This window comes from Dermacentor variabilis, chromosome 8, assembly GCF_050947875.1.
Source record: "Dermacentor variabilis isolate Ectoservices chromosome 8, ASM5094787v1, whole genome shotgun sequence".
In the NCBI taxonomy this organism is placed as follows: Eukaryota; Metazoa; Arthropoda; class Arachnida; order Ixodida; family Ixodidae; genus Dermacentor; species Dermacentor variabilis.
The window spans coordinates 109,904,382-109,918,081 of NC_134575.1; positions in this window are offsets into that span (position 1 = coordinate 109,904,382).

Sequence of the window (13,700 nt, forward strand, 5' to 3'; positions counted from 1 at the left end):
GCTCAGCGTAGATATAAGTCCCGCCAACTTACGACCACGCGGCTCTTCCTTGCGATAGCCCCAATGGGACAGGGGGCGTTAAAATCGTCCACTATCATCAGGGGATCGCGACCCGCAATCCTTAGCGCTGTGCTAAAGATGTTAGAAAATATAACGTTTTTTTTTAGTTTCGGGGGGCATTATACATTAAGTGTGTGTACGGGGCTATCTGTTCGCCGCAGGGGGAGGACAGAAACCATCACGTACGAATATTCCAGATTTATGTCGAGATCAACCTCCTGCGCTGTGTAGCCTTTATTGACTAGGAGACTGGGGGACGGGTCTCGCTGAAAAGCGTTATAGCCCGAGAGCTTAACCGCAGCCCCGTTTTCTTGCAGCGCAAAGACTGCGGCGGGGTATTCGAGATTTTCAATGTACGCCCTTAAGTGGGCGCGTTTCGTCCTGTCTTTGAAACCCCGACAGTTTCGCTGTACAATAGAGAGAGCTTGCTGTCTTTGCAGGCGGCGCCGCCCTGTAAGGAGTTGGTTGGGAGGGGACACAGCCATGTTGATTTCAAGGGAGATCGCTTTGGAGAGCCGGCCCAGGTTCCGTCACCTGCAGCTGGAGCGATTCCGCCTCCTCCGAGAGTTCGGTTAGATCGATGGGTCGGGTGAATTTTGATGGGTGGTTCGCGTCTTTGAGGGGTCCCTTTCGGCGGGAAATCCGGGGGTTTGACTCTAGCCACGTCTTAATGTTGGCCGTCACGGCCGCCGTAAGCGTAGCTGTGACCGCCTTGAGAAGGCTGTCTTGAATTTCGCCAAAATTTGATATCTGAGCCGTTAATTCGGCAAGGGCGTTTTGGAGGGCGGTTAAACGCGCGTCAGAGCTAGAGGGTGCCAGGTTCGCCTGCACCACTTGCATCGGTTCCGGAGCTACATGGGCAGGGGGTGGGGAGGACCGAGCCGTTTCTAGCGCTTGAATTTTGGCGTTAAGTTGAGAATTTTGTGCCCGGAGAGTCTCGAGCTCGCGGCGGAGGTCCGCGACGTCAGAATTAGGGGGGGATGAGGAGGAATCTTTGGTGGGGGAGTAGGTAGGGGAATGCGGGAAGGCGAAGGAGGCCCGTCTCGGCTGCCTGCCTTGGGCATAGATGTATTCTGTGGTGTGCCAAACGGAGGGCCTTCGAGAGCCGGAAAGTCCCCGTCTTGGAATGTAGGGGCGCCTGTATCCCGTGACGCTTTCGGGTTAGCTGACCGAGGCGACTTGGGGGCACGTCCAGGCAAGGTGCCCGCCGGTGGCGCTGGTCCGGTTGTGCCTTTCGTCCTCTTGTTGCTAGTCGTGGGAGCTTTTGAAGTGGTGTCAGAACTCGAGGGCACTGCAGTCCGAGGTTGGGTTCGCTGACCGGTCGGCTTGCCCGGTTGTTGCAGCCGTCGAAATTTGTCTTTGCAGTCTTGCGAGCCCGTAAGATGAGCGCCACCGCACACAATTCAGGAAGGAGTGCATTCGTGGGGCGCCATGCTGCCGTCTTCGAGGACTGCGAGCGTTTCGCCGCAGTGTCCACAGCGATTGTCTTGAGGATTAGGCTATAAGTCCGGACGGTGACCGATGGTGCCGCATCGGAAACACGCGGGAATAGTACGCTTATATTCGCGCACCACAGTCACCCCACTGTTATGGTGCACGTTACGCGGTACTCTGTGTCCCACGAAGGTGAGCAGGGCAATCGTCGACTTCCCCAGCTTGCGGATGAAGGCTATCTCTCCTCCGCGCCACTGGACTTTAGATTTTAGCGTGGTAGAAGTTTCCTGCTCATGGATCGTAATAATCCCCCTGCAGACTTCACAGCTGACTTTGGCGTGTCCGACCAACGGGATGGGGCCTTTCGAAGCATTGAGTGTAAATTCACGAGCGAGCGCGTTCGCCACATTGACGTCTTGAGTGGTGGCAATGACAATATTCTGGTCTCAGATGGGCCAGGCACTGAGAATGTCCACCGAAGATGGATTTACATAGGCAGAGAGCGAAGCACCAAGCTCACCCTCCTGCAGGGCTGTCTTCAGGGAGATCGTCACTCTGGGTTTGATGACAATCGTGAAACCTTCTTTGCGGAGTCGAGGCATAGCGGTGGGCCGCCATTTCTTCGATCCCGCTGCTTGCGAGAGCTGAGGGTTGGACTTTTCACGATTCGTAGGCATAGAAACGCTGGAACTCATGGAACGTCCGTTTACCGCCGAAGTGTTCGAGCGTTGCTGGCGTTTACGAAGTGCCACGAACGAGAAAAGACCTTCCCCACTATTTCCTCTGCTGGAGTGGAAGTTTCAAGCCAAGACGGACCTTCTGCGAAAATTTCTGACCATGTCATTGCCTCGGTATTGTACCCGCACCATGCAGAGGCCGCCATGGCGGCCGCGGAGAAGGATGGAGATCGAGTCCGGGGTGTTAGGCTCAGCTGGGTGAAGTGGCGGAGACGAAAATGGGCCTAAAAGGACCCACAAAATGGCCCACCTGCTCCAGAGCGGTATGCTCGGGCGCCGGGCTATGTTATCCGTCTAGTAGGAGCAAAATTTGATGGAGTCCCTTGGAATTTTCGGTAAATCGGAGGAAAATTGCCGAAGCCGATGTGAGGCGCGTCCGCTAGCTCCGCGCTCGCAGCGTTCCCGCCTGGGCGTGATATGGCTTTCGGAATCATTGCGGATTCTTATCTCTCTGGACGCTGTGAACCCTCTAAATCTGGAGCGCCCCGAGATCTGGATCATCGTCTCGATCGGGAACGGCCTTGGGTGCCGGATGGGGCCGATGAGTCCGACTCTTCAGAGTGTGTGTGCCTTTCACCAGAGACAGTGGGGAAGTGCTGGTCAACCTTGAAGGGTGGTAATGTCTTGCTTCTTTCATCCCTCTGAGCGTTGCGCGCGTGTTCTCTTCTGCTGCGTCGAACCACGTACGGCGTCTGGAAGCGTTTCTATCATCCCTTAGCTGCGGTGAAGTGGGCCTCGACGCATAACTTCCATTTTGGATCGCAGCTGCGTTGTTCATCGAGACTGGTTGCTCCACAGCACCTGCATACCACTTCCTCTGGTTGCAGGGGCAGACATCGGAGTGGTGCACAAGGTGTTCGCAGGTGTAGCAAGCATCCATCTGCTTGCTGTAAAGCGTGCACCTGATCAGGTGCCCCCATATGCATTGTAATTTGGGGCCTTATATCCCTCTAATGACACCACCACAGTTCCGGTATTATTCTTTCTTTTGACACCTAGGGCGAGCACATTTTCCCCGTTGAAGATCTTCCTGTCAATGACCTCGGGGCCGTCCTCGACTGCTATGCGCCGAATTACCCACTTGCAAGTGGCTTGCGGCGCAGCAACTTACGCGTTCACTTCATGCTGTTGCCTGGCGACTGTGAAGTTCTCCACAGCGGTGTAGCACATCTATCCACGAACCGCGTGTTCGCCGCTAGATGTGCTGATCACCATCACATTTTGCATCGCATTCGGGCACATACTGTCCCATTCTCTTTTCGCCGTACTGATACCCGTTGCAGGCCATAAGACTTCTGCGACCACTGTGGGGCTTGCCTTGGTAATACTGAGGCCGCCCCTGGGTCTAACCACCATCTCAATTTTGTCCTTATCTAGTGGTGGCTTCTTGCTGCCCCGGAGAATCTTGCGTTTACCATCGTTGTATCTAGTTCGGCCCGGCAGCGTGTTTTGGCCGTCAGGGTGGGCCGCGGACAAGTTGGCGCCAGGACGCCAGACAGCGTTCTTGTAAACGCGCTGTTTGGCGACCGTTATCCAACCAGAATATTTGCCAGAAACCCCCAGGACTAAACCGTCCCCATCAACTTGACACCCCATCGCATAAAAAAGGGCGAACTAGCTCCTACAGCCTAACGCAGGCCAGTAGCAGCGGCCGAGCCTATCGGCGAGAATGGCGCCATTATAATTAGCGTTAGAGTTAGTACCCAGTCCGGCGTGATCAGCACAAGATCGGTGATAAATTCTCAAAAATCCACCAACCTCCAACAAAGATATGCAGGTGGTCAGCTGAACTGCACTGAAGTAATGCACTCAAAAGTTCACGAGATCTAGGATAATAAAACCGACCGGAGCATGGCCGGCCTACTCGGTGCCATTTTGTTTCCTTCTATGCCTATGCCTTAAATCATATTACTTTAAATAGAGTGTTCGAATTCAAATATTTAGGTATCCTACTTGCACACGATTTGTCATGGCCAAAACATATTGATGTCATCTGTAACATGGCCCTTAAAATACAAGGTTACTTGCATCGTGCGCTGCGTCTCGCTCCTCAAGAATATAAATTTCTAAAATATGAAACCCCCATTCATCCAATCCTTGAATATCGGTGCGTCGTATGGGATTCATACAGTCACTGTGACGTAAAAAACTAGAATCAGTGCAAAAAAAGGCAGTTCCTTTTGTTTGTGGGAGATATGTCAAGGACTTTTCGCCGTATAACTCTGTTCCCCTGCTTGGTCTCACTCCTCTATCAGAGCATCGCAAACTTAAATGCCTAAAATTCATGTACCTGTAAATCAATTCGCCTCGTCTCTCCTCTCTAGATAGCTGTTTGACTTTTCCCAAACCCTAGTCTACGAGGAGTCACCACGCTCTAAATATCTCTACCTTTCTTTCCCGCACTGATTCCTTTACATACTGTTTTTTCCATCACCAACTGAAGCCTGGAATTCATTACTGGGCAACATCCGTCCATTACCATTGCAAAAATTGACGCAAGCTTGTTTATAATCAGCACAAGGCAAATGTGTTCTTTGCTTCGAAACTGCATAGTGTCTTTAAGGTACCTGTTGTTGCTGGGAGGGGATGTAGAGAGCAACCCTGGTCCCAACATGCAGGAACTTGCAGCTGAAATTAGAAAAATGGTTGCCGACATCACCGCTATCAGAAACCAAAATAAAGGTTCAAGTGAGTCGTTAGCAAGTATTCCCTCCAAACTAGACCTTTTAGGACAGCTTGAAAGTCGTACGTCAACTATCGAGGAAAAGTGCATGCAGCTGGAAAAGACTATGAAATCATTTTTGCGTCAAATTGACGACCTAGAAAATCGAAGCAGGCGGTCGAACGTAATTATTTACGGGCTAAGCGAACTCGAGGGTGAAACATCGGAAAGCCTAGAACACGAGGTTGGCACTAAACTAATTAAAGAAGTGCTTGGTGTAACGTTTTCCGGTTTCGAGCGAATTCACCGCCTGGGAGGGAAGAAGACTAACAAAACGCACCCCGTGACCTTCAAGCTGCTTCAAGATACTCAAGAACTGTTTAAGACTGAAGGGTTCCAAAATCTCTGTCAGCGAAGATTTTTTCTCGGGCGGTACGCATTATAAGAGAAAAAAAACTTTGGGATACTTGCAAACTTAATAGAGAAAAGCACGAGAAAGTCAGACTCGTTTACGATAAGATCAAAGCAAATGATGAACTCTTTGCATGGGATGAAGAATTAGGCGAGAAAATGCCAGTAAAGAAAGTGTCTCCTCAAATTGCCGTACGGCAACCTGCTAAGTTACGAAAATACTAACTATTCTTAATATCAACGCCAGGAGTATAGTTACTAAGACGGTAGAACTTGAGGCCTTGTCTCTTGAACATGAACCTGATATCATCACCATTAGTGAAACTTGGCTGTCATCATGTATCTTGACCAACAATATATTCCCTCCAGGTTATATAGTTCTTCGTCAAGATAGATGCACACGTGACGGTGGCGTTGCGATTTTAATGAAAGACGACATTCAGACCACACCCCTACCTAACATTACCGGCGCAGAAGCACTGTTTTGTAGAATCACGACCGGCGTAAATTCCTTTTACGTTGGTACAATTCTGGCCCGGACCCATTACATATATTGTCTGACTACATGCAGCGTCACCTTCAAGGGGACAAAAAGGTTGTCCTTACAGTGGTTACAATCCACCAAGTATAAAATGGGATTCGTACGATGCTGGTTGTCACATATAAGAGGGAAGATAAAATAAAATGGTAGACGAAGAAAGGTTTCAAGAAGACGACGAGGATGGCGTTAAGAATGACGTGGATTAACCGAAGACGAAAGAAGATAAAGAGGTTCTCTGTGAGGTGACAAGAGATGATTGGTGGAGAAGTATCCGGTGAGATGGAAGGCGATGATCGGTGGAGAAGAGAAGAGGACGAAGAGGAGGATTACGTGGACTAACAAGAATGCTATAAAAGGGCGAGGAAGGGCGAGACACGAATGGGGGGAGAAGAAAGCAGCGGAGACTTGGCGGGTCAGGGACGGTTCGACCGGAAGAGAGCGTCGCCGGCTACCGCTCCGGTGTGCTCGTGTTCTACGGCTTTGCACAGCAGACTTCCTGCCATTCCTGAGCCCGTTCCGGGGAGTCCACGGAGGACGCCACCACCTGCTACGGCCAGGGGTGTCTCTACCGCTGTTGCTACCCTTCCGGGTGGTGCCCCAACGCCGACATCATCGGCCGCACCTCCACGGGCGCTTGGACCGGGAGCGTGTACGACGCAACCAACGACGCCTCCAGCGACGCCAGCCCTCGAACGTCGAATGCCACTCCGACGCCGGCTACGGGACCCACACCACGCCACATCCGCACCGAACCAAACGTGAGCACGAACGCCAACCACTAACAGTAGAACGCTAGTGGCAGTGTTACCGGGTCGTGTGTACTGATAGTTTTTGTATCTTGTGTGTTAGTTTTGTTAGGTTTGTGTGCTGTTGTTCGTGTCGCGTGGGTGGTATTAAATGTGCATCTGTGTGGGTACACCTGTCGCCTAGTCCATTCTTTCGGCCAGAGTGTTCTCCGGAGGAGATCCGTGACAAAGACAAGTGGCGAGCCTGCCAGGATTCATTTCCTTGTTTCTTTTTTATTTGTCTCGGATCTTTCCGACCTCTCGACGGCTGAAAGTATGGATTTGGTAAAAACGCTAGAACTTGCGCTCAAGCTAGGGTTAAGCAAGGAAGAGGCGATGCGTCTCTGGGATGAGAAGAAAGAAGAAGCAAAAAGGCAGAGAGAGGAAAGGGCTGAAGCACGCGCATATGCTCGCGAAGTAGCTCGCGAGGCAGAAGAACAGGAGAAAAGGAGGATAGAACGAGAGAAGGAGTTCATTTTGTGGAAACAGGCGCATATCGCAGGAGGCTATGAGGGGATCAGGGACGATGATCAGCGTTCGTTAGCTGGTACCGAATCTCCTAGACCGGCCCGAGTTTGTCCAAGAAAGTTGATGGCTCCCTTTGATGACAAAAGAGATGATTTGGACGCGTATCTTCAACGATTCGAGTGGATAGCTTTGGGGCAAGGCTGGGAGCTTAGTGAATGGGCCACGGCATTGAGTATGTGCTTAGTCGGGGAGGCGCTGAATGTGTTTGGAAGGATGCCGGCTGCTGAGTCCATGGACTACGAGAAGGTTAAGAAGGCACTCCTTCAAAGATTCAGGCTTACGGCAGAAGGTTTTCGGCAGAGATTTCGCACCGCGAAACCCGAGGATTCTGAAACCGCTAAGCAGTTTTCCTGCAGGCTGACCAACTATTTCGATAGGTGGATCGATATGTCCAACACGGAAAAGAGTTTTGAAGGGGTGCGTGACAAGCTGGTCACAGAGCAATTTTTAGCATGTTGCAGATCAAAGCTGTCACTATTCTTGAAAGAAAGGAAGTTGTGTTCATTGGAAGAGTTTGCCGACACTGCAGACCAATTCCTCGAGGCTCAGGGGCTGAGAAATATGAGTAAGGGGAGGGAGGAGACACAGAAGGTCCCAGAGAGAGATGGGGCAAAACCAAGAACATATGGCGGTGCATCTAAGGCGCCAGTAAGGTGTTTTCTCTGCGGCAAAGTGGGACACCGTGCAGCTGACTGTCGAACCAGTAACGTTGCTCAAAAGACACAGGCTGTTTGTCAGGGTTGCAAAAGGAGAGGACACAATGTGGATGAGTGTCGGTATAGAACGCAAGACCAAGCTGCATGCGTTGTCAACTCTCGGGCAGAACTCGTCACACCTCCTGAAGTTCCACAGCTGAAGGGAGAACAAACGCCACTGGGAAATGAGGTGGTGAGTGGAGAACCCAAGTCGAAAGCAGCGAGGCCGGTGGTGGTTGGGCAAATAGGGGACCGTCCTGTATTGGTGCTCAGAAACAGCTGAGCCAACACAGTTTTGGTTCGGAGAAGCCTGGTGAAGGACGAGGATCTTACAGGGGAAACGTCGGCCGTCACTCTTGTGGATAGCACAGTAAGGTATCTTCCTGAAGCCAGGATTCTAGTGTCCACGCCATACTATACCGGACAGGTAGTGGCAAAATGCGTAGAGCATCCCATCTACGATCTCATCTTGGGAAACATTACGGGTGCAAGAAGTGTCGAGGACCCCGATCCCGGGTGGAGAATGCTCGACGTTGAAGAACACCCAAAGGAGGAAAGGCCCACGACAGCTCAGGCGGGTGATGGGGCAGTCAGTTTCTCGTCGGCAGTGGAAACAAGAGCTCAAGCGAGAGCCAGAGCAACGCAGCGTCCGCTCTCCACGCCCATTACGATGTGCCTGAACATAACACCGGGTGAAATTGCAACTAGGCAAAGCGAAGACCCGAGCTTAAAAACCTGCTTTGAAAAAATCGGGGAAAATGTGGAACGGGAGAGGAGCCGTACGTCATTCAAATATCTAGTGGTAAATGGTCTTCTGCACAGGGAATGCACATTTAGCTCAGGAAGGCGGGTCCAACAGCTGGTTCTACCGAAAGATACGAGAGAGACAGTGTTACGCTTAGGACATGACGCCATTATGGCGGGACACCAGGTCGTCCAAAAGACGGTGTCAAGAATCACCGAGGAGTTCTTCTGGCCAGGCGTCCAGAGTGATGTGAAACGCTTTGTTCGCTCATATGACGTGTGCCAGCGCACCGTTCCGAAGGGTAGAGTTGGTCCCGTACCTCTGGGCAAGATGCCAGCCATCGACCTGCCATTTCAAAGAGTGGCCGTTGACATTGTAGGGCCAATCTCTCCAGTATCTACCAGAGGCAATAGATATGTGCTTACCCTGGTTGATATGGCCACTCGTTATCCTGACGCCGTTCCATTGAAAACTATTGACAGTATCCAAGTGGCGGAGGGTCTTGTGGAGATGTCCTCGCGTTATGGGTTCCCGAGGGAGATTTTGAGTGACCGGGGCGCGAACTTCACGTCGGAGCTGATGAAGGAGGTCAACCGCCTTTTGTCAGTAAGGCAGTTACTGACAATGCCTTACCATCCCATGTGTAATGGTCTTGTAGAGCAGATCAACGGTACCCTCAAAAGTATGATTAAGAAAATGTGCTAGGAAATGCCTCAGGATTGGGATAGATATCTCTTAGCTCTTTTGTTCGCGTACCGCGAAGTGCCACAAATGAGTCTTGGTTTCTCGCCCTTCGAGATGTTGTATGAGAGAACCGTTAGAGGTCCACTTACAATACTCAAGGAGCTGTGGGCCAATAAAGCGATCGCGTCAGATCTCAAGACAACATACACATATGTTCTGGAGTTGAGGGAGAAGTTGGAGGAGACATGTAGGCTTGCACATCAAAGGTTGAAAAGGGCGCGCGAACGCTATAAGGGCTACTATGACAAGAAAGCCACGCACAGAAATCTGAAGCCGGGCGACAGGGTTCTCATCCTGCTACCCACGGATCATAAGCTACTGATGCAGTGGAAGGGTCCGTACCTTGTGACACAGAAGAAAAGCGACATGGATTATGAGTTTATGAAGAAAGAGGTGGTGCTACCGCCGAGGTAGCATGTGCGGTAGTGGCAGAGGTGTGATGACCCACTTATGGGCAAAGGTTCGTGTTCTCAATGGTTCGGTTGGTTCTCTTAGCCGGAGCCTCCGAGAACCCAATTGAGGACAAAGCCGTTGGTTTGGACGCACACACAAAGACTTTTAATCAAACAAAAAAAGGCATCAAGCAAATAAAAAGAAACAGAAAACATGCTTAAAATACACACTCAAGAAAACATTGCGGTAAGGAACACACTTGGGGCTTTAACGAGGTTAACGAGGGCGCGAGTCTGGGCGTGCCCACAAGGGCGGGGACGCGTCGCAGTCTCGACACGGCAACGCGGCGACAAGCTGGCAGAAGGGGTGGCGCCGGTCTCACCAAAGGTTGTGGCGTAGGCTGACCGACCGGGCGCCGGGAGCGCACCAGCTCTGGCGAGGCGAGGTAACGCTGGCGGCTGGGTGGCAGGAGTGGACGGCGGCGGCGTTCTGGCCGGGCAGAGAGCTCGGGCCCGTAGCCCGACTGCTCCCCTCTCGCCCACGGGCACGGAAGCTCGAACGCCGGCCTCGGGCAGCAGGCGGCACGGCAGACGGGGCGGCGTTGTGGCCGGGCAGCTGGCGTAGAACTCGGGCCCGTAGCCCGACTGTTCTCGTCCTGCCCACTGGCGCAGAAGCTCACCGGCCTTGAGGAGCTGGCGGCACGCTCAGTTAGACGGGCGTCGCACAGGAACAGGTTGGCAGGAGGCCCCGGGCGGGTGAAGTCCTGGTGGGCTCGGGTCCGGAACCCGACGGCCCGTCTTCAACGCCCGCTCCGGTGGTTGACCTCCTCCTGCCGTCGTTTCCTGGGACTCTCCTGGCGTCTCCCCGGCGTCTCCCTGCGTGTCCTCTTGCGTGTCGCCCCCGTTCTGCCAGCGCACCACGCTTTTTGTCGTGGTCTGGCCGATTTGGCATTTACTGATTGGCTGCCCGACGCCCCGTGGTCTTTTCTCATTGGTTGCTTTTTTTCTTTTGTTGTCTTTCCTGCGCCGCGCGTTCACGTGTCGGGCGCTCTTCGGCGTCGTCGTTTTTCCTCCTTCCAGCTCGGCGCGCGTGCACTCAGCGTCGTCTGCTCTCGACCGTCCCGAGCCCCGCACCACGTCGCGCACCACACATCACAAGAGGAGGTAGATGATGTTGCCGAGGTACCCAAGTGCAGTCGAAAGAAAACTGTAGGATGGGATAAGGTGATAATAAACGCCGATTTGAATGAAGACAGAAGGTCACAGATAAAGGCCCTACTTCAATCCAAGGGAGATGTGTTTTCGGATGTGCCGGGAAAAACGGATGTCATAAGTTGCAAACTAGATCTCTCTTCAGATAGACCAGTCAGCGTGAAGCAATATCCACTACCTCTAGTAGTTCAACAGTCCATTGAAAATGAGGTGCGGGATATGGTGGAGCTTGGTGTGATTGAGAGGTCGTGGTCAGCATACAATGCGCCTCTCGTGGTTGTCAAAAAACCCGATGGTACTAACCGACTGTGTGTAAATTTTCGTCGGCTAAATGCAGTCATAGTACCCGGTGCCGAACCTATACCAAGAGCGGACGTAGTGTTCGCTAAGGTCGCTCACAAAAGGTTTTTCTCTAAATTTGACTTAGCTAAAGGGTATTGGCAAATACCAATGGAAGGTTCGTCTAAAGAGAAGACTGCCTTTTCTTGCTCGGCAGGTTTATTCCAGTTTAAATTCATGCCGTTTGGTTTGAAGACAGCGTCCGCAATATTCGCAAAGCTGATGAGGAAGGTGTTAGAGGTGCTTCAAAATGTAGAACATTATATTGACGACATCCTTGTGGCAACAGATACGTGGGAAGAGCATATAATTACGCTGGAAAAATTATTTGATAGAATTCAACAAGCCAGGTTGACCATAAAACCTGCAAAATGTGAGGTGGGCTTTGAAGCCATTTCTTTCCTCGGACACAAGCTGGGGATGGGCCGCATAGCGACAAAGGACGACATCCTGGTCAAAATACAGCAAGCCCAGACACCGACGACCAAGAAAGAAGTACAGTCGTTCCTGGGTTTAACAGGTTACTACAGGGACTTTATTCCCGATTATGCCCACATAGCCGATCCGCTTGTGGAACTTACTAAGAAGGGGTCAAGCAATAAATTGAATTGGACTGCTGAACATGAAAACGCTTTCGTGATGCTAAAATGGCACATGGCAAAACCGCCCGTTCTGCTTGCTCCGAATTTGGATAAGGAGTTTGTGCTGCGCACTGATGCATCTGACAGAGCTTTAGGAGCCGTACTCTTGCAAGAGGAAAACCACGTGCTGCATCCGGTATTTTTTGCAAGTAAGCGAGTATCAGCTTCTGAACGCAATTATTCCACTGTTGAGGAGGAATGCTTAGCAGTGGTGTGGGCGGTAAAGAAGATTCACATTTATCTTTACGGGAGACATTTCCGAATTCAAACGGATCAGCCGCCGCTTGAATACTTAACCAAGGCCAAGATGAACAATAGTAAAGTTATGAGATGGAGTTTGGCCCTCCAAGAATACTCATTTCAAGTGGAATATATTAAAGGCAGGGATAACGTTGGAGCGGACTTCATGAGTAGAGCCAACTGAACCGCTCTAGGTATCTCTGGGAGGTATCTTGTCGCTGCTGTGCTATGTATCTTAGGGATGTATCGTGGTGTTGGTGTTGTTGTGGTTGTTATGTGTTTATACAAAGGAGTGTGTTTTGGACTTTAACATGTTTATTAAGGACACCGTGTGGACAATTGCATTGTTCTGAAAACGCAGTTAAGTTGTGGACATTAACATGTTTAGAACACCGTATGGACAACGGCAGTGATGTGTTAGTGGTGTACTTTTGGTGTGTGCTGGGCATCTGCGTTGTGCTGTGTGGTGTGCTGCGGCCAGAATCGCCACAGAAGATAGTCGGCTGGCTGGATGGCTTGAAGAGGAGGAGGACGTGAGCAGTTTTTCAGAGAAAAACTCTTGAGAGAGGGGGCCCTTGTCACATAGAAGAGGGAAGATAAAATAAAATGGTAGACGAAGAAAGGTTTCAAGAAGACTACGAGGATGGCGTTAAGAATGACGTGGATTAACCGAAGACGAAAGAAGATAAAGAAGTTCTCTGTGAGGTGACAAGAGATGATAGGTGGAGAAGTATCCGGTGAGATGGAAAGCGATGATTGGTGGAGAAGAGAAGAGGACGAAGAGAAGGATTACGTGGACTAACAAGAAGGCTATAAAAGGGCGAGGAAGGGCGAGACACGAGGGGAGGAGAAGAAAGCAGCGGAGACTTGGCGGGTCAGGGACGGTTCGACCGGAAGAGAGCGTCGCCGGCTACCGCTCCGGTGTGCTCGTGTTCTACGGCTTTGCACCGCAGACTTCCTGCCGTTCCTGAGCCCGTTCCGGGGAGTCCACGGAGGACGCCACCACCTGCTACGGCCAGGGGTGTCTCTACCGCTGTTGCTACCCTTCCGGGTGGTGCCCCAACGCCGACATCATCGGCCGCACCTCCACGGGCGCTTGGACCGGGAGCGTGTACGACGCAACTAACGACGCCTCCAGCGACGCCAGCCCTCGAACGTCGAACGCCACTCCGACGCCGGCTACGGCACCCACACCACGCCACATCCGCACCGAACCAGACGTGAGCACGAACGCCAACCACTAACAGTAGAGCGCTAGTGGCAGTGTTACCGGGTCGTGTGTACTGATAGTTTTTGTATCTTGTGTGTTAGTTTTGTTAGGTTTGTGTGCTGTTCGTGTCGCGTGGGTGCTATTAAATGTGCATCTGTGTGGGGACACCTGCCGCCTAGTCCATTCATACGGCCAGAGTATTCTCCGGAGGAGATCCGTGACACTGGTGTTGTCGATAAGGACAGCGCTGAGGCGATACTTGGTATGGACTTCAATAGTGGTTTAAAGCAAATCGTTCAGCTACATACACGCGTCACTTTGTCG